Consider the following 22,110-nt stretch of genomic DNA (forward strand, 5'->3'; position numbering starts at 1 on the left):
CACTAAGTACCACTTGTTAACTAAATTGTCCCAAGAGCAATACCAGATAGAAACAGTAACAATAAATTCAAAATTACTTTTGCAAGAGAAGTAGGCATTACCATTAATCTGTTTATTATGTATGCCATCTCTCCATTTAACTTGAGCACATGCCTTTCTGATCTAAGGAACAGGCTGCTTCTAACTTAACTCAACCATGCTACCTGCTTCCATGGCTTTTAGGCCATTAGCATCAAAACACTACAGCAAACCCTGGAATGCACTTGTTTACTGTCTTTAGGAAACTGTAATATAATCTCAGGAGACAAGGTGTCAGCTGCCTTATAGACCTCATTTCCTTAGCCCCAGAACTTCAGCAAATTATGCAGTATTGGAAAAAATTAATCTTGGGTCACATGAAGGAACAATATAAAATTCATTTGTTTGGCCATTGCTATGAGATGTCTTTCTGTATGCAGTGAATATGTTGCTCTGATTGGTTGATAAATAAAGCTGCATTGGCCTATGGCAGGATGGGATGGAGCCAGGTGGGAAAATCCAAGGGAGATAGTGAATGAAGAAAAGAGAGCAGAGCAGATGCTATTAGCCACTGCCAGGAGAAGCAAGATGTAATAGTACCGGTAAGCTACAAGCCATGTGGCAAAGCATAGATTTATAGAAATGAGTTAATTTAAGATGTAAGAGCTAGCTAGCGAGAAGCCTGAGCCATTAGGCCATATAGTTAAAAATAATATAAGCCTCTTTAGGACCACACAGCTGCAAGACATGGGTGGGAGAGATTCATCCTGACCACAGGGCCCGGGCAGGACACAGGAAAACATCCATCTACAGACCATATTTTGTAGAATGGTAGAATTCAGATAAGTAAATGATAACTTTCAGAAATTGAGACTAAAATTTCCCATGAAGATAAAGAGACTGAGGCCAAGGAGGCCAATGGACTGATTGGTCAAATGAATGTCTCTAGAAGATGTTAAAATCTCTTGGGAGTTCTTGGGAACTACTATGGAGAGAAATGAACTAGAGAAAGTACTTACTTTACCTGCCCAAGAAAAAGAAGCTATTTGAATTATTCTTTTTAAATATACAATACTAGACAGTTTTATGGTCAGAATTTTTGTATACAAAGGGAAGAAAAAAACTCCCTGTTTTTTTAACGTATAAAAACCTTAGGTTTACACAGGGACACTTTGCTCAGCCTAGAAGAAGGGGACTGGACCTGCCTGTACTGAATCCACCAGGTTTAAATGAATCCCCAGGGGAGTCTTGGTCCTGGAGGACATGGGAATGGAGGGGAGGGGGTGGGGGGAAGGTGGGGGTGAGGGAGTGAGGGGGGAGGACAGGGGAACCCATGGCTGATATGTAAAATTAAAACACAAATAAAATAATAATAAAAAATTAAAATTCAATAATTAGGATGACAAAAAAAAGAAGTGATAAAAGAGATTGATGAATTCTAAAAAAAAAAAAAAAAAAAAAACAAACCACAGCATTTTAGCCATGCTGATATTTTAGGCTCAGTTATAGAAAATTTTTATAATGTCATAAATCTTTCAAATTTTCACTGATATTAGTGAGTGATGTTTGATGTTAGTGAATAGTTGCTAAAGGCATGAGAAATTCCTAACTTTTGTCCTTTATTAACTTAAAAATAAATGAGGGCAGAGGAGAATGGGAGAGTGCTGTTAAATGCACATAAAGCTTCACTTACCTAACATGAGCAAGTCAGCAGCATGGCATTGTGCTTGTCTATAACAACAGGTACAGTGCACATAAAATTAGTGAAGAGGGTGACCTTAACTTAAGTATCCTGACCTCAATTCCTTCATTAATTAAGCTTATTCTTCAACAAATTCTTCTTATAGTTATCACAGGTGTGTATGTACGTACACACACACACACACACACACACACACACACACACACACACACATATACACCACTCAGCTTTCCTACAAGTCCCTCTCTCCAGATTCACGATAGCTTTATTCATTTTGTGACTCTCTGAGTTTTAATATGGCCAACTATGTGAGCATCAATCTGTAATTATTAATGAGAGTTTGGTAGACTCACTGGTGGAAAACAAGGGAAAGTAATCACTGTCTCCTAGACTCCATTTGTAGCCAACCATTTCTATGTGATTGGTAGAGCTTCCAAACACTGAGCTCAGCCATTGGTCCCATTCATGTGCAGGTAACCATCCACAGCTCATGGAATTCCATGACTGCATTGGCATTCCATACCCAGAGGACAGCATTTTCCAACCTTTCTACCTGTCTTCTATAGCTTACATTTTTTTCTGCTTCCTCTTCCTCGGTGTTCCTTGAGCCTGACATGGAATCTTGTATCAACTAAAACTATCCAAAAGCATTTTTAAAATTGACCTGTATACTCACTTACATGAATATATCCAAAGAAAATAATCAGATATGTGAACTAAGATGTAAGTTTATGGTTAATAACTTGAAGGTTAAATTCTCGCTGTATGGAAGATGCCATTCCACTGAGAACTGAGATAAAAACTATACTGATACTCAATGAACTCTGTGTTCAGAGGGAAGGTAGAAAAGTTAATGGCAAAACACAATCTTATTAACTTAATATTATTCTTGTATCTTAGACTAGAGAGGAAAATAACTTATTTAAATGAAGGAACTTATGGAATGAGGTTTAGACTTTATACAGGTTTTTAGGTTTAGATTTAATCATAAATCATTCCTAAAAATACCCCAACCACATTATATATTCTGTTTACAGAATATTTTAGAATACTGGAAATACTGCCATTACAAATATGGATAGTAGAGAGTCTGACAGGTGATGGGATGAAAGAGAATATGCAGACCTGTCCATGAGAAGAAGCTATTCTTTTTGTGATGGACCTCTCCCACATTATGATTGTGGTGGTGTTCACATGGATCTATACATGTCATAACACAGAGATAATCACATATACACATATGTATACACACAAACACATATAAAATTGGCAAAATCTGGATGAATATTATGTATTGTACAAATTACCAACTTACCATACTTTTCCACAGTGTTGCAAGATGTTATCATTGAGGAGAACTTTATGAAGCATACATATAACTTCCCTATATACTGAGTGTTTTTTTAAATTCATGTGAATCTATCATAGTTTGAAAAGAAGTAGGGCATCAACCATCATGGCCTGTGATGTGAGGGTGCCAGATTCCCTAGAACTGGAGTTACTGACAATCATCTGTACTTAGACCTCAGCCTAAAGTCCCTCAGGGGATATCAGGAATGCATAATCCTCCCTTTATGTTTTAAGTTGTTACATATGTACAGTAAAGGAACCTTTGTAGTATATATCCTGTTGGTTTCAGAAAGCATATATAATAATACAATCTGCATTGTGACAAACAGATATAATGCTTCCATCACATTGAAATATCCTCCACTGGCAATTTAGAGTCAAGTCTCTTCACCAACTCCACTCACTAGCAACCATGTATCTATTGTCCAGTGTTACAGTAACATCTTTGTGAAATGTTTTATGAATGGAATCATGTAATGTATGAGCATAGAAGACTAAGTTTCCCTCCATTGTAGTTTGTCCTAATATGTTGAACTGTCTTTTGATGCACGGCTATATCACAGTTTATCTATTCCCCCAGGACATATGTATCTACCATATCACTCAGCTGTTACATTCCTAGGTATTTATCACAAAGAAATAGAAATGAACGTGTAAGCAAAATGTATTCATTTTTGTACATACACATTTTATTTTTATTAGTTGAAAATTGGAATCCACCTCTATGTCCTTCAATAAGTGAATAATTAAAGATCTATGATATATATTATTCATATGTATATAAATCATATTGTACATAGATAGTATTCATATGTGTATGAACACTATTCAGCAATAAGGAAATGAGCTATTGATATACAGCAATGGGTGAATATCCAGGTAAATATACTGAATGAAAGAAGCAGGTTCCCAAAGATGCTGTACTCAATTGCTTCATGTGTGTATCTTGGCTATAGTGGTGGGCTCATAATCAACATGTGTGATAAAACTATTGAATTTCATAAACTCACAAGAATGAATGCAAATAATGAATTATGAACAAGGCAAAACGTTTGTGCCACTGTGAACTTTGGTTGTGATATTGATACAATGTCTACACACTGACTGAGTAAAATATGCTAATTCTTTGTATTTTTTACAATTGAATATGAAACTACAATTATCTCAAAATAAAAATTAAAAAAAAAATTAAGTAAGTATGGTGCACACCTTTAATCTCAGCACTTGGGAGGCAGAGTCAGGCAGATCTCTGCATTTGTGGTCAACCTGATCTAGAAAGGGGGTTCCAAGACAGCCAGGGCTGCACAAAGAAACCCTGTCTTAACAAACCAAAAGTAAGTAAATACATAATATAAAGAAATGAACAACTCATGATATGCTATCCTATCACTGGCACTGAGGTTTGCATTGTATAACTTATGGCTCCTGGGAGCAGCACTGTACATCTGTTTGGGGTACCTCTCTTACATCTCTTTTTCTTTTGAGTAATAGTTTAAAATTAGTTTGTAAAACAGTATATTTTCTTATGACTTTGACTTTGTTATACATTCTCTGTTTTGGTCAATACCCACTATGTCTCCAACCCTGTCCCTGCTTAAACCTTTCAAAGCCTAGTACTCTCTTTCTCTCTACTTTCCTATCATCTGTGTTTTTCTACGGTCTTCCTTCCTTCACATGGCCCTTTCCCAGATTCTTGGTTTCAACAGACACAAATCCAAATCACTGCCTTCTAAATATTTACAGCCATAGAATAGTGCTGCCCTCAGCTTTTGTCAGATATATATATATTTTTTTGCCTTTGATGGTAATTAATCCGAAACTCAGAACTAGTCTAACTGCTGAGAATAAAAGACTGTTGATGTCTCCCCATAAATGAGACATCTCTGTAACCCTCCAGGAGACTCAGGGAGCATCACAAAGAGGGCTAGAAAGACTCTCAGAACTAAAGGATGGAGAGAAGTGCTACAGAACTCTAACTCTGTCTTCTGGACAAAGCGTGGCTGTTACACTCATGACAGGAACACACAGTGGGCAGTTACTTCCCTAAAACCTGCGTCATTCTATCTCAGGCTTGAGAAGGGCTTATAAGGACCCACTCCTCCAAGAGGAGCTATGGGGAGTTAGTGAATGATGAGATAATGACATGAATAATCTATATCCTTAACAACATGTTATAAATGCGTTAAATATGAGAAGTAGTGCACTAAGAGTTTACAAGTAGACAAAAGTGCACTGACTGCTATTTACATGAAATGTATTTTAAACAGGAAGCTACTTATGAGCCGAAAAGAAGGGAAAAAACAATGAGTCTCTACAAACATATTTTTCAAGATAATTTGGCAAAGCTACAGTGATAATAAAATATCCCTGAGAGGAAGAATTATTTCCAAAGTTAAAAACAAAAATCATTATGATCAATGAGCTGGGGAGATATCACTGTCCTAAATCAATCTATATGAATACTATGTGTATTATCACCACTTTTGAAAGCAAGAGAAAAAGAAAATGAAAGAGGGGGATAGGGAGAGGGGATAGGGTGGGGAGGAGACTAAAGACTAAGAACCAGTAGTCCAGGTTTAGCCAGGCAGAGGTGTAGCATGACTCTTAACAGGTCTTATTAATAAAATCAAACCTGACGCCAGGTATTGGGGTGAATGCTGGAAGATCAGAGAAGCAGAATAGGCCACAACTAACCTCACCTTGCCAACTTCTCAACCGATCCTGTTTCCTCAGACTGGAAGCCTCTGAGTCCTTAGATGGAATGAATCTCAGCTGAAATGCTGCTCAAAAGCCTAAAAGCTTAACCAGCTCTAGTTCCTGGTTTTCATGCCTTATATACCTTTCTGCCTCCTGCCATCACTCCCTGGGATTAAAGGCTCTTGTTACCAGGACTAGCTGTTTCCAGTGTGGCTTAGAAGTCTCAGAGATCCAGATGGATCTCTGCCTCTGGAATGCTAGGATAAAAGGCGTGTGTGCCACCATTTTCTGGCCTCTATATCTAGTGGCTGTTCTGTTCTCTGACCCCAGATAAGTTTATTAGGGTGCACAATATTTTGGGGAGCACAATATCACCACACAGAGGCATGATGGGTAATGAGAAGTACTGATAAAGAGAGAAGCAGAACATCTATAGAGATGAGATGTTTTCTTCCGCCGGGGGCTCCACAACCTTTGGTTCATAATTCATGTGCTTCCATTTGTTTGGCTATTTGTCCCTGTGCTTTTCCAATCTTGGTCTCAACAATTCACACTCTTAAAGTCCCTCTTCTTTCTCAACAATTGGACTCCTGGAGCTCCACCTGGGGCCTGGCTGAGGATCTCTGCATCCACTTCCATCAGTTATTAGATGAGAGTTCCAGCACGACCGTTAGGGTGTTTGGCCATCTGATCACCAGACTAGGTCAGATCAGGCTTTCTCTCGAACATTGCCAGCAGTCTACAGAGGATGTATCATTGTGGATTTCTGGGGACCTCTCCAGCACTCTGCCTGTTTTCATGTGGTCTTCATTTATCATGGTCTGTTATTCCTTGTTCTCCCTTTCTGTTCTTGATCCAGCTGGGATCTCCTGCTCCCCTAAGCTTTCTTTCCCTTGAACCTTGCCCTTCATTACTCCCACTGTCATTCAGATTGTTCATGTAGATCTCACCCATTTCTCTGTCATTGGGCAATCCCTGTGTCTTTCCTAGGGGAGCAGGCCCTCTGGATAAGTGAGACAATTGAATAGCTTGAACTGTTTGGGAGGCACCCAGGCAGTGGGACCCAGACCTGTCCTTAGTGCATGAGCTGGCTGTTTGGAACCTGGGGCTTACACAGGGACACTTTACTCAGCCTGGAAGGAGGGGTCTGGACTTTCCTGTACTGAATCTACCAGGTTAAGCTGAAACCCCAGGGGAGTCTTTGCCCTGGAGGAGATGGGAATTGGGGGGAGGAGCTGAGGGGAAGGTGGGGGTAGGGGCGGGAGGGGGGAGGGCAGGGGAACCCATGGCTGATGTGTAAAATTAAAACACAAATATAATAAATTTTAAAAAAGGAAAAAAAAAGAAATGAGATGTTTTAAACCAACAGTAGATGCCAGCAGCTTGCAAGGAGAGTGTAGTTTGTTAACAGTGGGCTACAGTTAATAAATTGTTTGTTAGAAACTTTCTCTGTGACTAAGTTTTTTAAACTCTTGACCCTTCAGTCATTCACTAATCAAGGGAAGTCTTCTGAAGAAGACAGGCATGGATCATGGGAAACGAAAACATACCAAAGTTGAGGGAGCCAAGTATGGAAGTGTTGAAGGAGATCAAAAGAAATATAGGCAAGTCTGGGTCACTTACAAAATGTTGTTATTAGTAATCTTTCCTAGAAATTTCTTATTAAATATTAATAATTCTAGGTGCCCACAGTCTTCATGTTTTTACCTAACAAGTGGGGGCCAACTTAGCATATAGGGAACTTTGGTGTTTATTGTTACTAATTTGTGGTGATATTTTATTTGTGCTTTAATAAACAAAGCTAGCCTGGATATCAGAGGAAAAAAAACAAAGCCATTATAAGTAAACAAAGAAGTCAGGAAATGGTAGCACATGCCCTTAATCCTATCACTTGGCAGGCAGGGATCTGTCCGAATCTATGTCAATTCAAGGCCACACTGGAAACAGAGCCAGGTGTGGTGGCATACACCTTAAATTCCAACACTAGTTAACCATTGAGATCTATACAAACAGACATTAAGTGACAGAGCTGGGCAGGAAAAGGAAGTGACGCAGCTGGACAGAGAGCAAATCAGATGGCAGAACAGCAAGGCATATAGGCATGGGTAGACAGGAAGTAACTCACATTTGGAAGCTGCCAAGTTGGTGAGGTAAGGTTAGCTGTGGCTTTCCCCATTTCCCTGACCTCTCAGGCTTTCACCCCTATATCTGGCTACATGTTTTTTATTTTATAAGACGGTTTAGAAATTCATCTACACTAATTTGTGCCAAATATTTTTCAATATTTTTTTTATTTTTTATTGGCAATCTAGATTCAGAATACAACTGACACATACTGAATACAATGGAAACAGTCTTAGATGTTGTAATTGTAGAGCAGATGGAAATATTTGCAATGACATTATTTAAGAAAGCAGTAGTACTTACCAAGTTCTCCTCACTGGAAAAAATGAAAACAAAAAATAAATTTGATAATTCATAATCCACATATGAAAAGAGAGAGAGAGAGGTTGAGAGATCACAACACATCACTTTAGAAAACATCATTCTTATGTCTTGTAAGGTTTGATTTGACTGTGTTTCTTTTGGATATTATTCCAAAGTAGGTTGTTTACATACAATATTCCTAAACTAAATCTTTATTTTCCAAAAAGAGTAATGCTCACAGAAGAAGACAAAAGGATCTTAGGAATTATATCATCCTCTTGTCTAATTTACAAACTTAAGACTCATAATAGTTTCTAGCAATCCTGAGTACACTGTGATGTGCTACCTTTGTTAGTATTAATGAGTGTGCACTGCCACCTCTTCACCTTGTGACTCTACTTTGGACCATGGCTCTGTACTAGGTAGGTTGGACTCACTCCAAGTTATATAATAGCTGGTGGCAGGCAATCCAGCTAGAAATTCTCTGGCCTAAATGCTTTCTCTGAAGAATTCTAACCATTTAAAAATTACTGTAGTTAGAGCTTTCCTATACTTTCAAAATTGCTCAGTAAGGGGACAAAAAAGGAACTACAGGCCTCTTTAATCCAAGTCATGCCAGACAGAGTGCTGACAAGTAATGTCTAAGTTTATAAATCCTCTGACAGGATAGTGGGTTTTTGGATTGCCTGAGATCATGATGGTGAATGCCTTAACATTTGAGTAAAAGAACATATATAAGCTATTTTTCTTTATTAAAATTTTTAAAATTCATTTTACATACCAAGCACAAATCCCTCTCTCTTCCTTCCTCTTGTTCACCTGCCCCCCAGCCTTTCCTTCCAGGCCACCACTCATTCCCTCCTCAAAAAGGTAAGGCCTCCCATGGGGAGTCAGCAGAGCCTGGTCCATTCAGTTGAGGCAGGTCCAAGCCCCTGTCCCTGCATCAAGCTGTGCAAGATAGGTAATGGGCTCTGAAAAGCCAGCTCATGCACCAGGGATGGATTCTGATCCTACTGCTAAGGGGCCCCTTAAGCAGATCAAGCTACACAACTGTCTTGCTTATGGAGAGGGCCTCGTCCAGTCCCAGTCCACAGCTGTTGGTCTAAAGTTCATGAGTTCCCACTAGTTTGCTTTGGTTGTCTCTGGGTTTCTCCATCATGATCTTGATGCCCCTTGCCCACAGAATCCCTCCTTCCTCTCTTTAACTGGACTCCTGGAGCCTGGCTTGGTGCTTGCCTGTGGATCTCTGCATCTGCTTCCATCAGTTACTGGATGAGGCTCTATGATGACAGTTAGTGTATTCACCAGTCTATTACCAGGGTAAGCCAGCTCAGGCACCTCTCCATTATTGGTAGTAGTCTAAGCTGGGGTCGTCCTTGTGGATTCCTGGGAATTTCTCTAGCATCAGGTTTCTCCCTATTCCCATGATGTCTCCCTCTGTCGAGGTATCTTTTTCATTGCTCTCCCACTCCCTCCCAGTTTAATGAGCATGTGGAATCCACCAGCTGATAGGATTATTTCTTAGTGGATTTGTCATTATTTTTGCTGAAAAAAAGATGACACTTCCTAATGTGACAAGCACAAGTTTCTAGTATACTTCCTTCAGTCTATGCAGATTATCTATTTTTAGGGATTTTTCAGTGAATATTTTTAAGTTGATTTCTGATACTTTAGAAATATAAACAGGTCACTACATTAGACTCTTGCTATTTAAATAGAATGTATTTTAGAAGCTGAATCCTCAAGCCCATCATCTACGACAGAAGCTAGACAGTGGCTCCATTTATGAGGTGATATAGGCATTGATGGAATTGAGCATTCACTCACGGGGAAAGGATTCTATAAAAAATTACTAAGAGGAAAGTTACCTCAGTTTGATTTTAAAAAATACAGAGGACAACATAGCTATTGCTATGTCTCATTCGGTTGTTTTACCAGGAAACAGGAAAAGGAAATGTGCTGTGAACAGTATATTTTCTGCCTCAGAGGAAACAACACAGGTAAATAAAACCAGGCTCTTAAAGAACCTGTATTTTCAGAAGTAGTGATAATGGGAACAGATGACAGCTTTGAATTAAGAGTGGTAAGAGATACTGGGAGAATAACCCTCCACCAAGAGGCTGTTGTGGCTAGAACTGATAACAACTGTGACAGGGGTGAAGAACAAAGAGAAACTGATAAAATCTGCGTTATCTGTAAATTGCCTGAAACAGTTAAGGATTATCCAGTTTTCTGATACAAAGGAACTTAGTTTACATGGTGGTATAATATCCGGCTTGCATGTTCTGCACCTTTTAGCAGATGCAGTAGGTATTTTCAAATGACTCAATAAGAAAGTCTTGTGAAGTTTCATTTTAAACCAGTACACTTGGCCTCTTTCAATACAGTCAGAAAATAAGGCTTTTCACAAAATGCTTTTTAATTGTCAAGTCTGAATTTTAAGAAGATGACAGCATCTTTTAGTTATCTTTATTATATACATAATGATCACTCATTGAAAGGAGCAGAAACACATAGTTAAAGAGAAAATGAATGTGCCTACTAGCTACTACTTGACCTGATTTCCAGAGGAAATGTTTGTGGTTGTTCCCTTCTGATATATTATAAACATTTATGAGGGTGATGAGAGACGGGACAGGAAGGAGAAGGAGGAGAGGCAGGGAGGAGAGAGAGGAGGAAGAGTCAGGGGAGAGGGAGAAGAGGATACTTAGAAAGGACAGATGTTGAAGAGAAAGTGGTCAGAGGGAAAGGAGAGAGAAAGGGGAAGGGAACAGGAGAAGGGAAGGGAATGGAAAGGGGAGGGGAGGGGAGAGGAGGGGAGGGAATGGAAAGGGGAGGGGAGGGAAGGGGAGGAGAGGGGAGGAAAGGGAAGGGGAAGGGAGGGGAGGGGAGGGGAAGAGAGAGGAGGGGAGGGAAAGGAAAGGAAGAGGAGGGAAGGGGAGGGGAAGAAAAAAACTGGAGAGCTTTTTTTTTTTTTTTTTTTTTTTTTATGCAAGTGGAATCATGTCAGATAATAGTATCATATTCAGTTAACCCCCTTGGTTCAATAACAGGGATGCTTATTGCTCTGATGCACAAATGATCTGAAACATCTTAGTGATAATTTGTAGTAATGATAATAGCTGCCATCACTGAATAAGCACCATATAATGTCTAAGTATTTCGCAGTGATCTCACTCATCACTTCTAAAGTCTTATAATGCAACTCTTACTAATTTCCCTTCTTGAAAAGGGAAAGCTTAATATAAAACAAGTAAAATAACAAATTGGTAAAAAGTCTTTTAGCTAACACCTCACAGACTTAGTGAGTGAATACATTTCTATTTGTCATCAAAATTTATACTGTAAGTGTTGTACCCATAGCCTCAGCTATACAATTCATCAAGTATGCCAAGGAAGTTGTAGAAGCAAAGAAAGAAACAATCATGATGCAGGAACGTGTCACCTTATAATAACCGAGAAACCCACAACTGTCGAGGCAACGTCATACAATTGAAATGACAAATGTCAGTGCCAAATTCACGGGTACTTTTTCACCAGGCATGCATCACTGAGGTAACGTTTGGGGGACCACAGAGTCCAAAATAAAGACAAAACTTGGGTTCTCACAAAAGGTACCAACCAGTCGCTGGATGGCACCCTGAAAGCTGTTGTCTTCAGGGAAAATCTTATCCTTTCCAGTAAAGGGCAGAAGGAAAGCCAGTTGCTACAATTACCAGTCTCATTTAGAACATTCTCACTGTCTTTCTTTGTATTCCAATAATAGTAATTTGTCTTACTGTGTTCTGTTAAGCAGGAAGCCCTGTATGATTTTATAATATATTTCATTATGGAATGCTTCACTCAATCTTCTTTGTTTTTTAAATTAGACTTACAACATCTTTTCTTATTTAATCTTAAAAGTCTGACATTTTTCTTTTAGCTTAAAACTTAATAGAAATATATTTTTTGATAATATTTATTTTAAAATTATATTGTTTAAAAACTTTAGTGGGAGCTCAGGAAAATATGACAAGAACACACAGTCCTATTCACTGAGGGCCTTCACAGCAGTGCCCTGACTTCTCCTCAGGAACAGAGCAGGTGAATGTAGCTGTTGAACTCTCTGAGGAGCGTTCTGTCCATCTGAACTCTGGGTGAACAAAGAACAACCGCAGTTGTTACAATTTCCGTTCAAATTTTTGATATCATACTTTTATTGAAAATGGGAAAGTCATAGAAGATAAAAAAAAATTCATTTACTTCTTCAATACTTCTCCAGCCATCTCTACATCAAAGGAGAGACATGATGTAAAATGAGAAAAGCAGCTGGATACAGTTGATTGGTGTTTTCATTTTCAGATTTATCACACTGCCTTAGAATATCCATGGCTGTTATCTGATGCAAACCTGACATATTTTAATATAATGGGCTACTTTTTAGGGAAGAGTATTTAGAAAAGTATTTATTAGGTGTATACTTCTTAGCTCATCCTAATTTAGAGACTAGTCTTGGAGAACTGATAGTGTACATCAATATAGAGTTCCCATTGCTATTCTGGAACCTACTATAAAGGTGAGATTAAAACGTACTATGAAAATATCAGATTCCCCAGCTTCTAGGTTGCTCTCAGTTTCTTGGGAGAAGTAAAGATAGAAGTTGTGATTTTGTTTTATATTCTCTCATATATTACATCCCGATGGCAGTTTCCCCTCCCTCCTCTCCCCCAGTCTCTTCCCACCCACTGCCTCTCCTCTTCACCAGATGCAACCCCTTCCTGCCTCCTCTCCTCAGAGAAGAGCAGGACTCCCAGGGACATCAACCAAACATAACACAATAAATTACAATAAGACGAGGTAAATAACAACATATCAAGGTTGGAAGAGACAACCCACAAGAGGAAAAGGGTCTGACAAGCAGGCAAAAGACTCATAGTAATGGGAGATACAGAGCCTGAGCTGGCCATCTTCTGTAACCAGGAAAGGCCGCAAGTGGATGGACTGAGACACCAAGTCAGCCACAAAACCTTTGACCTACTGTGTGTTTTACCTGTGTAGTGTTCTGGGACTAGATCCTAGCATACTCATCATCAAAGAGACCAAAGAAACATCATGAGTCAACTGATGGGAGCAGATGTAGAACTGTGATTCTTGAATCCGAAGGCATAGTGTTTGATTAGAGTACTGTGGGCCTATGTGAGTTTTTCATGGAGGTAGTAATCTTAACACCTAGTCCAGGGGGAGAAAGAGAATGAGAGAGCAAGAAAGAGGAAGAGACATTCAAGATTTGCTTTGGCAATCAAGCATGACCACAGAGAGCAATAGCAAGAGAAAGCAGGAAAAAGACAATGGCTAATTCAGAAGCTCCTTTGTCTTCACAAGGCAGAATGTCAAAGATAAAGCTGAGCTGAGTTCTCTATGAAATATAAAGTAGAAAAAGACATTATTGAATAAAGTAGTGTTTTCATGGGTTTCAGTATATTGAGTGCCCCCAGTTTTGTGATTGTTGTGCCTTTACACAGTTTTCCCCAGATTTTTACTCTAAGTATTCTTTGGTAAGTAAAACTGGACATTAACTGTCTTCATCTGTTACTTGGATGTATCTTTAAACTGCCTGTGATTCACTGTGTATGTCTATGGTGTTATGTAATTCCCATTTTACTGGGTGATTAAATTTAAATGAAACTCTACTCAGTCCTTATATTAGACTAAGTAACACAGAGACAATTGATAATGAGAAGTTGAGAAATTCTGAACATTCACAAGGTTTATGTTCATAGAATTCTTAGCTGAAGCAGTCCCTGGTGATTAGAAGTCAAGCAGGCAGTTACCAGAGCTTAAACTGCCATGTATTCCATTCATCAACCAGCTTTGCATCCAGGAAAAGGGCTGCTTTCACTTTCAGAAAGAAAACCATAATGATCTGTACATTGTGTTGTAATTTTTTGGCCAAAAGATCATTCTTATTATATAATTATATAATTTATCCATTTATACATTTGATGCTTGGACCAAGAGGATCATACTAAGAAACTAGTACTATGAAACCATGCATCTGACATATTATCAAAAAATATAGAATCACATATTCATTCTTTCAACTATACAACCAACAGGGTTGTGGAGGAACAAGTGAAACTCAGTTTAAAATTCTAAAAGCTACCCTCTACACTTTTACTTGAATAAATCATTTCAGTCATCATAATAAAAAATTAAACCAAATAATATTCAACTAAAATGTCCTCTGCAATCTCCATTCTTTCATGTCAGAATAAATCCATCTCTTAAAATATACATCCAGTTTATATAGAATGCAGTGAGTGAACACTTTATCACTTAAGAATCTTTCCATTTCTCTTGTGGAGCCTGAAGGAGTCCTGGTCAACAGAATAGAATTTTCATTATGAAATTGATATATCTCAACAAATATCTAAACTCAAATGCCCTTTGTTTAAAATAACATTTAAAGGATTTATAAGAAGGTAGCTGTTACAGTGAACTGTTAAATTTTTAAAATTATTTGTTACCTGGATTTTTGAAATCTGTCTAATAGACAGAATATTTTTATTTGTTTGTTTTAGAGACAGGGTTTCTCTGTTTGGCACTGACTGTCCTGCAACTTGATCTGTAGACCAAGCTGTCCTGGAACTCAGAAATCTGCTTGTCACTGCCTCCTGAGTGCTGAGATTAAAGGTGTGGCCTTCACCACCACCCCACTAATTTTTTTCTTAACACTTTAAAAACATTGGTTGAAAAACAATTATATCATATATTCACTTCACTTTTGCTCTCCCCAATTCCTCTCATCCTCCCTTACTTCTTCTCAATATCATGGTCTCTTTTGCTTTGATAATTATTGTGATGTTTATATGTATTAATGTATCAATATATAAATACAACCTACGGAGTTGGTTTAGTGTTGTCATATATATATGATTTATGACTGACCACTTGGTGTTGGATAAGCAATTAGGGCACTTCAGGTTATTTTGTCTCTAAGCATATTTCTTAATGATTGCTAAGGCTACAGGTCTTACAATTGAGACAAAAAGAACACAATTTCCTGCTTAACTGAATGATGTCTCACCTTCCTTGCAGGGAGCTACTTCTAATATTTTTGCATCAGTTTATCTATGCCAGAACAGATTGGAGCCTGATCATGAGCTCACAAGTAGTCTTCACTTCAGTTCAGTAAGCATTCTTCTTGCTTTTGAATTTCCGTAGTCTTGAAATAAGACACCAAGAAAATATACTTGTACAACACCAGAAAATGTAAAATCTGAAAAGGAAAAAAATACGGATTTTTGTGTGTATAAAACATATCACCAACAAAAGTAGATCATTGTCTTTGTAAGAAAATAATGATTCATTAATGCATGCTGAAGCTAATTTAAATGTCAGAAAAGAGCTTTTCACTTTTAAGATTTTGAAACCCGCCTCCTCAACTAAACCAAATAAACATGTATAGTAGAAAAGTTATTTATCTTCAAAGATTATGCAACCCATCTTTGAAAACAGTAAGTTTCTTGTATATAAAAGCAAAAAGTGTTCTCTGAGGTAATATGGTTAAAGTTATGATCAAGCTAGTAAGCAAAAATTTTGAATCAAGAAAAATGCAATGAGTTGGGAAAAATATGTTTTCCTTTTCATGGTTCTGCTGTTAGATAATCATGTTGCTTTATTTTTTTCTTTTCTGTCTCAAATTGAAATTTTCAGAGATTATGAGTTTATATAGATCATACATAATGCTTAGATAGAAAATGAATTCTTAAAATCTATCCATTAAAATGAATTTGAAACAATGTATTTTAAATTGAAAAACAACAAAATATTCCTTACACTGTGAAAAAGCAGGTGTCATATCTATCTTTCTGGCTGTTTTTTTTTTTTTATGTTTTTGTGTGTGTGTGTGTGTGTGTTTTGTTGGTAATGATTGTGCTTATGCTGGTGATGATGTTGTGAATGGTAGGACATTTTTTGAACATGTTTTTTCTAGCTCTGGTTGGCCTAGAACTTTCTATCTTGAGTGGATCAGAATGACATCAACTTGTGGTGATCTTTCTGACTTTTCCTCTGAAGTGCTGAGATTATAGGTGAGCCCTATCCATGCCTAGCTTGTATTCCTTGTGCTGGTACAGTCACTCACATTTACAATAAGCCTGTAAATCTACTGCAGTAGCTCCGCAATTATTTACTGGAAACACAAATCCTCATCGTTGTTGAGTCTTCACTTACCATTTTATCTCAATGCAGAAGCTGAATATTTTAAAATTTTTAAAAATTAAATTAAATTAAATCACCAAGTGTCCTCCTCCCAGACATCACCTTATCCTCCCCATCACTGAAATATCCTTAACAAGCCCAGTTTGTCTTTACCCACAATGTCATGTGTATGTTCTAACAGTAGACCAGTGTTATGTTTTTTGTGAGAAAGAACTTCTGTAGCTTGGCTTCCCTTTTAAGAAATGTTTTTCTTAGCGTATATACACATAATATGCATAATAATGGGCTGAATTATATTTTCATGCATGTATGTAATGGAATTTGATCATATTCACTTTTGCTAGCTCTTCCCATTCCCTTAATCCTCTTCTTCTTCTCAATCCCACTCCTACTTTCATATATATTTGTTCGTTTAGTTAGTTTTGTGGTGCAGTGAATTGGAGTTGTTTACAAGAACATGTGTGTAATTTCAGGGGCATGTGTACATTTCCAGTGGCTACATCTCTGAAGAAAATGTCTCTTCTGTCATTAACCATTATTTGCAAATCCATCTTTAGGGAAGGGTTGGGCACATTGTGCTTCTTCTTGATTCTTGAAAGGATGTTGGCATCTCAATCTTGTAGAGATCTTGGGTAGGAATCACAGATGCTGTGAGTTCCAGAATGCAACACCCATGCCGTGTTAGCAACCCAACAATTCCACACTGCTGTTCCTTATACCTTCCTCAGCTTCTTACATTCATATTTCTTCTTCTTCATCTACAATGTTCTCTGAGCCTTGGAGTGGGTGTTAGAGATGCCCTATTTATGACTCGCCTTGCAACAGTCTTTAACTCAGTACCTTGACCAGTTATGTTTCTTCAGTTAACTCTGACCATCAACATTACTAATCTATGGCCATGTATATATTTAGACAGTCATTTGACATATCTACTTATCAGAAGAACAGTAGTAGCTTCCTCACAATGGTCTTTGATTCTTTCAGTCACAGGCTATTAACAGGGTTCACTGTAGCAGATATGGATTCTTTTCCTGTGGAGTGGGTAGTCATCAAACCCAATAAGAAAATAGTTGGCTGCCCCATAACACACTTCACTATTTCAAAAATGTTCATCTTATCTGACTGTTCAGCATTATGTTGCACACAGAAGTCCTACAGTTGAGTGAAAATGTTGATGCCAATTCCTCCCCAGAAACCTATGTTACACCTTCAGTATGAAGGCAGGCCAGGAAAGAAGTTCAAAACCCATTCCACATTGATTTCTCTAGGTTCAGAGACCAAGGCAGGAAGCATCTTTGGCATAGTGTTTTGCCATCTAGTTCTGATTGGCAACCAAGAGCATTTGCAATTGCCTGTATTGTTTTAAAGGCTTCAGGAGCCTACATAACCAACAGCTCATATGGAGGTAGCCCAAGTTTGGCAGTGCGATTTTCCTCTAATAACCTGAGCTTCTGGGAGTAGCTTTATCTGTTCAGACAATGTATGGAAAAGCCTCAAGGGAATCTTATACTTAATAAGCTAATTAAGAAATATAATAGAGTTTGAAAGGAGCAATCCTGCATAGACTGTATTTTTGGAGAGCACACTAATTCCTATGGAAAAGTTGTTCTACAATATAGCTAGCTTGAGATACGAGAACAATTGGCATGCTTTCCCTTAAAAGGTATTTCAATGTATAATGTATGCTTTGACTTAGTTCTTTCTGAGTCACAGTGAAAGAAATACAATGAATTTAGGCCTTGCTCCTCTTAGAATGTATAGTTTAGGGCATGTGGAGAAACATGCATCCAGAATTACAAAGAAGGAAGCATGATGCTATTCACAGGACGTAGTCCACAGGAATGCTAATTAGACATCTAGGTTGGGAAATAATGTAGTTCAGATTATCGTAAACTAGACCGTATTTGTTTCTGCACTTTCTGGGTTGTTCATAGACTTTTGATATTGTTAGTGTTATGGTATGTCACAATAGTCTTGGCCATTTGTAATTGGAATAAAAAGAGAGACATGAGTGAACAGCCCCTTAGGAAAAGAATCAGTTCTTCAAAAATCAGTCTGGCCAGGAAGGAAGTCTTGTCAACATGATTATAAATTATGGGCTGAGTGTGTATTCAGGGAATGTCAGTACATACACAACTATTTGACTCAAAGTACATCCCAAAATTATTTTTACCTGCTACTGCTAAAGCAGCTTCTCCAGGCCATTAAATAATAATGCACAGTACCTTGCCTCCTTCCCAATAATGGATTTCCTTCTGGCTGCCTGAGGTTTGACTCAGAATAGCATTTGGGATTTCATGAAGTATGCATACCATGGGGAAGTACTAAATGGCTCAGACGGCTAAGAATGAGAACATTTTGGAGTCAAGAGCAAGAGAACTTGGTTGTGTCTGGTAAATGAGAATAATAAGCTATTCTTTTAACAAAGTAATTGTTTAAATATAAATCCACTGATAATTATGCTGCTCCAGACATGAGCAACATTGCAGATCAATGTAAGCAGAAGCAGTTAAAAACAGAATACACTTCCGTAGGGGCAGTGAGATTGCATTCTTGTCTTGAACTGCTTCTAACATCTATGATTATTTGAGGTCTTAGTTTTTTATTAATAAATGCTAATTATCTATTATGTATGCATGCTGAGGTTGGTGGCAAACACAAGAAAAATTGTGGCTGTGAATTAATTTTAAATTATAAATAGTCAGATAATCGAAAATTAAAACTAGTGCTAACTATAATATATGTTGGGCCATAAGACATGTACCAATATAGTTAAAGATAACCAAATTATACACAGTGTTTTCAAAAGTTGAAATTAAATTTAAAAACACTGATAACGGGTCATTATAAAAAGCTCTAGCAATTATAAATGAAATTAGACAATTAATTTATAAAGAATCATTTGATATAGATAAAATAATGAAATGTATAACTAAAGGAGTACTTAAAGACAATCATGGAACTCTAAAAGCTTATTTAGGAGAGAGAACGACCAAGCAATGACAGAAGGACACCATCCTGTCCAACCATAAAGATGAAGTTTGGCTAAGGGTTTCCTGATTAATTTTCATCTAAAATTGCTCTAGAGAGTAAAGTCATTTTTTAAGTCATCTTGAAATGCTCTTCAGACTGTTGTTAATGAAGCAAGTGCTGTTTAAGACTGTTGTCAACAATGCTGATTTTTAAAAATAATTTATTAATATGATTATCAGAAATATTTCTCAGTAAGAGCAAGACTTGGCAGCTCTCAAGTTTGTAAATTAGCTCCTTGTCTAAATTGGTGCAAGAGCTGAAGAAGTGTGTTCTTATGAATAACAGTGTAAATGAAGAACTTGAATTTACAGCTTACTTTTTGAACATGGACCTGAATATTGTAGAGTATGTGGACCCATTGGACTGCCACAGCAAAAGCCCTGTGAACTACAAGCATTTTCTTCCATGTTAAAATTTAAGATAGCTGTTATTTGAAATGATATTCATGAAGCATTACAATTTCTTTCATCTAAAATAAAAATAGTGTTTTACTTTCTTGTTATTGAATTTATAAATATTCAGATATAAGGCATACAGTGACCCACCAGCTAAAATGTCAATGGTGGTTATTTTCTTAATTTATTTTTTATTTTTTTATTTTTTGGTTTTTCAAAACAGAGTTTCTCTGTGTAGCTTTGTGCCTTTCCTTGAACTCTCTCGGTAGCCCAGGCTGGCCTCGAACACACAAAGATCCACCTACCTTGGCCTCCCGACTGCTGGGATTAAGGGTGAGCGCCACCACCACACGGCTGGTGGTTATTTTTTAAAAAGGCAGTTCATAACAGTATACAGACTGAAAAGGTTGTAATTATGTATTTAGGTGTATATGTATATGATGCATATGTATATAACAATAATTAATGAGAATAGTAATCATGAATTTGAATGAGATTAAGGAGGAGTACATGGGAGGGTTTAGAGGAAGCAAAAGTAAAAGGGAGAATATGTTCATATTATAATCTCAAAAATTAAAATAAAATTTAAAAAGTAACAAATATTTAAATTTATATTAACTATATAATGCTGAAACATTTCCCCCTTTGGAATGTAAAATATGTGCTCAAAATTTAATTTTACATATTTTACTATAATAAAAATTGGTGTGTTTTTCTTTTACCTTCCGTGTGTGTGTGTGTGTGTGTGTGTGTGTGTGTGTGTGAGTGAGAGAGAGAGAGAGAGAGAGAGAGAGAGAGAGAGAGAGAGAGAATGACAGACAGACAGACAGAGAGTTGTAAGTGCTAGTTCTCTTTTACTTCTTTTCTAGATCAGTGATGCTGTACAGCTCAGGAACCTCCCATGTCTAAGTCAAGTGAAACTGAAAATCTCAAGTAGAACTTTTATATTTTTCCTACCTCAAAACCAAGGAAAAAAACAGCTATGCCGCTCACCTGACATGAGTGGGTACTTTACTTTGGATGGATTTGGGAGTGGAGTAGCATACCTCCAGACTTTAAAACATGTACGTTTTAGCAGGATGTTGTCTCATGAACTAGCATAACTAGCTCTCCAGACGTTGAGGCAGAAGGACTGTTCATTGAGGATAGCCTGGACTACCTAGTATGATGCTGTCTCAGAGAGAGAGAGGAGGAATGAAGGATATCGTTACAGGTTGTTTCACATATTGCTAAAATAAACTGGAATGTATATTGATCAAGAAATTAGATTCAGAAAATGAAAATATACATAGTTTTTAAAAATGCAAGGAAGACCAGAATATATAAACTCGTTTTCTCTGCTATGATTATCATTCTTCCTACTTACAGCTCTTAAGTCTGTCTCTCACATATGATTTATCTTCTTTCTGACACCCAGTGACTTTAAGCACATAGGCACATCCAGGCATGCATGTACATATACATCATGCCATCGTGTGTGTGTGTGTGTGTGTGTGTGTTTGTGTGTGTGTGTGTGTAAAAAGAGTACACAGTTACTTTCCTCCCTTACCTCAGTCTCTCTTTTTCCTTTGCACATAACCTAAATGAATAACATCAGTTTTGGAACCTTGTTTTCCAAGCAACACAATGAACCACCTTATAATTTCCTTTGAATCTCTTTTGGTCCCTGAAGTCAGATGTTTTGCAGACCTGATCAACCTATACACTGCTCTTTGCCTCTGTTAACAATAGCTTTGCCAGGTGGATGTTTTTACATAACTTTACCATTCACTAGCTCTTCTGAGGGGATTTAAGAACAGAAGACGTTTTCTTTTTCTTTACAGATTATTTTAATATCTTCCTTGCTGCTTGTTGATGTTCTCACAGAGCATGTTTCATTTGCATCGTGGGCTGCCCTGAAAGTTCCTTTGGGTAGACTTGTTGAGAAACAAACTTTACATTCATCCAAGTTTTGCTTCATTTAAAATTAATTTTACACTCATATTAAACTAATATTTTTACAGTTTTATTGAAAGGGAAGTGATAAGAAACTTACTAAATGAAGTCTTCTATCTTTTTTTTTCTTCAAAAAAAGGAAATGCTAAATTATTTGTGTGTGAACATTCAAAAAAGTATCATCTATTCAGGCTAAGTAACCCTGAGGGCAGGAAGCAATCTATTTGCCAACAATATAAACAGATTAATAGTCCTGCCTAGGTCAATTAAGTTTACCCAAGAGCTATATAGAAATAATTTCACATCTTCATTTTAGCATTAGAATGAATTGAAAATGTATTGCTTGTTTAA

The sequence above is a fragment of the Onychomys torridus genome, chromosome 15, assembly GCF_903995425.1.
Source record: "Onychomys torridus chromosome 15, mOncTor1.1, whole genome shotgun sequence".
In the NCBI taxonomy this organism is placed as follows: domain Eukaryota; kingdom Metazoa; phylum Chordata; class Mammalia; order Rodentia; family Cricetidae; genus Onychomys; species Onychomys torridus.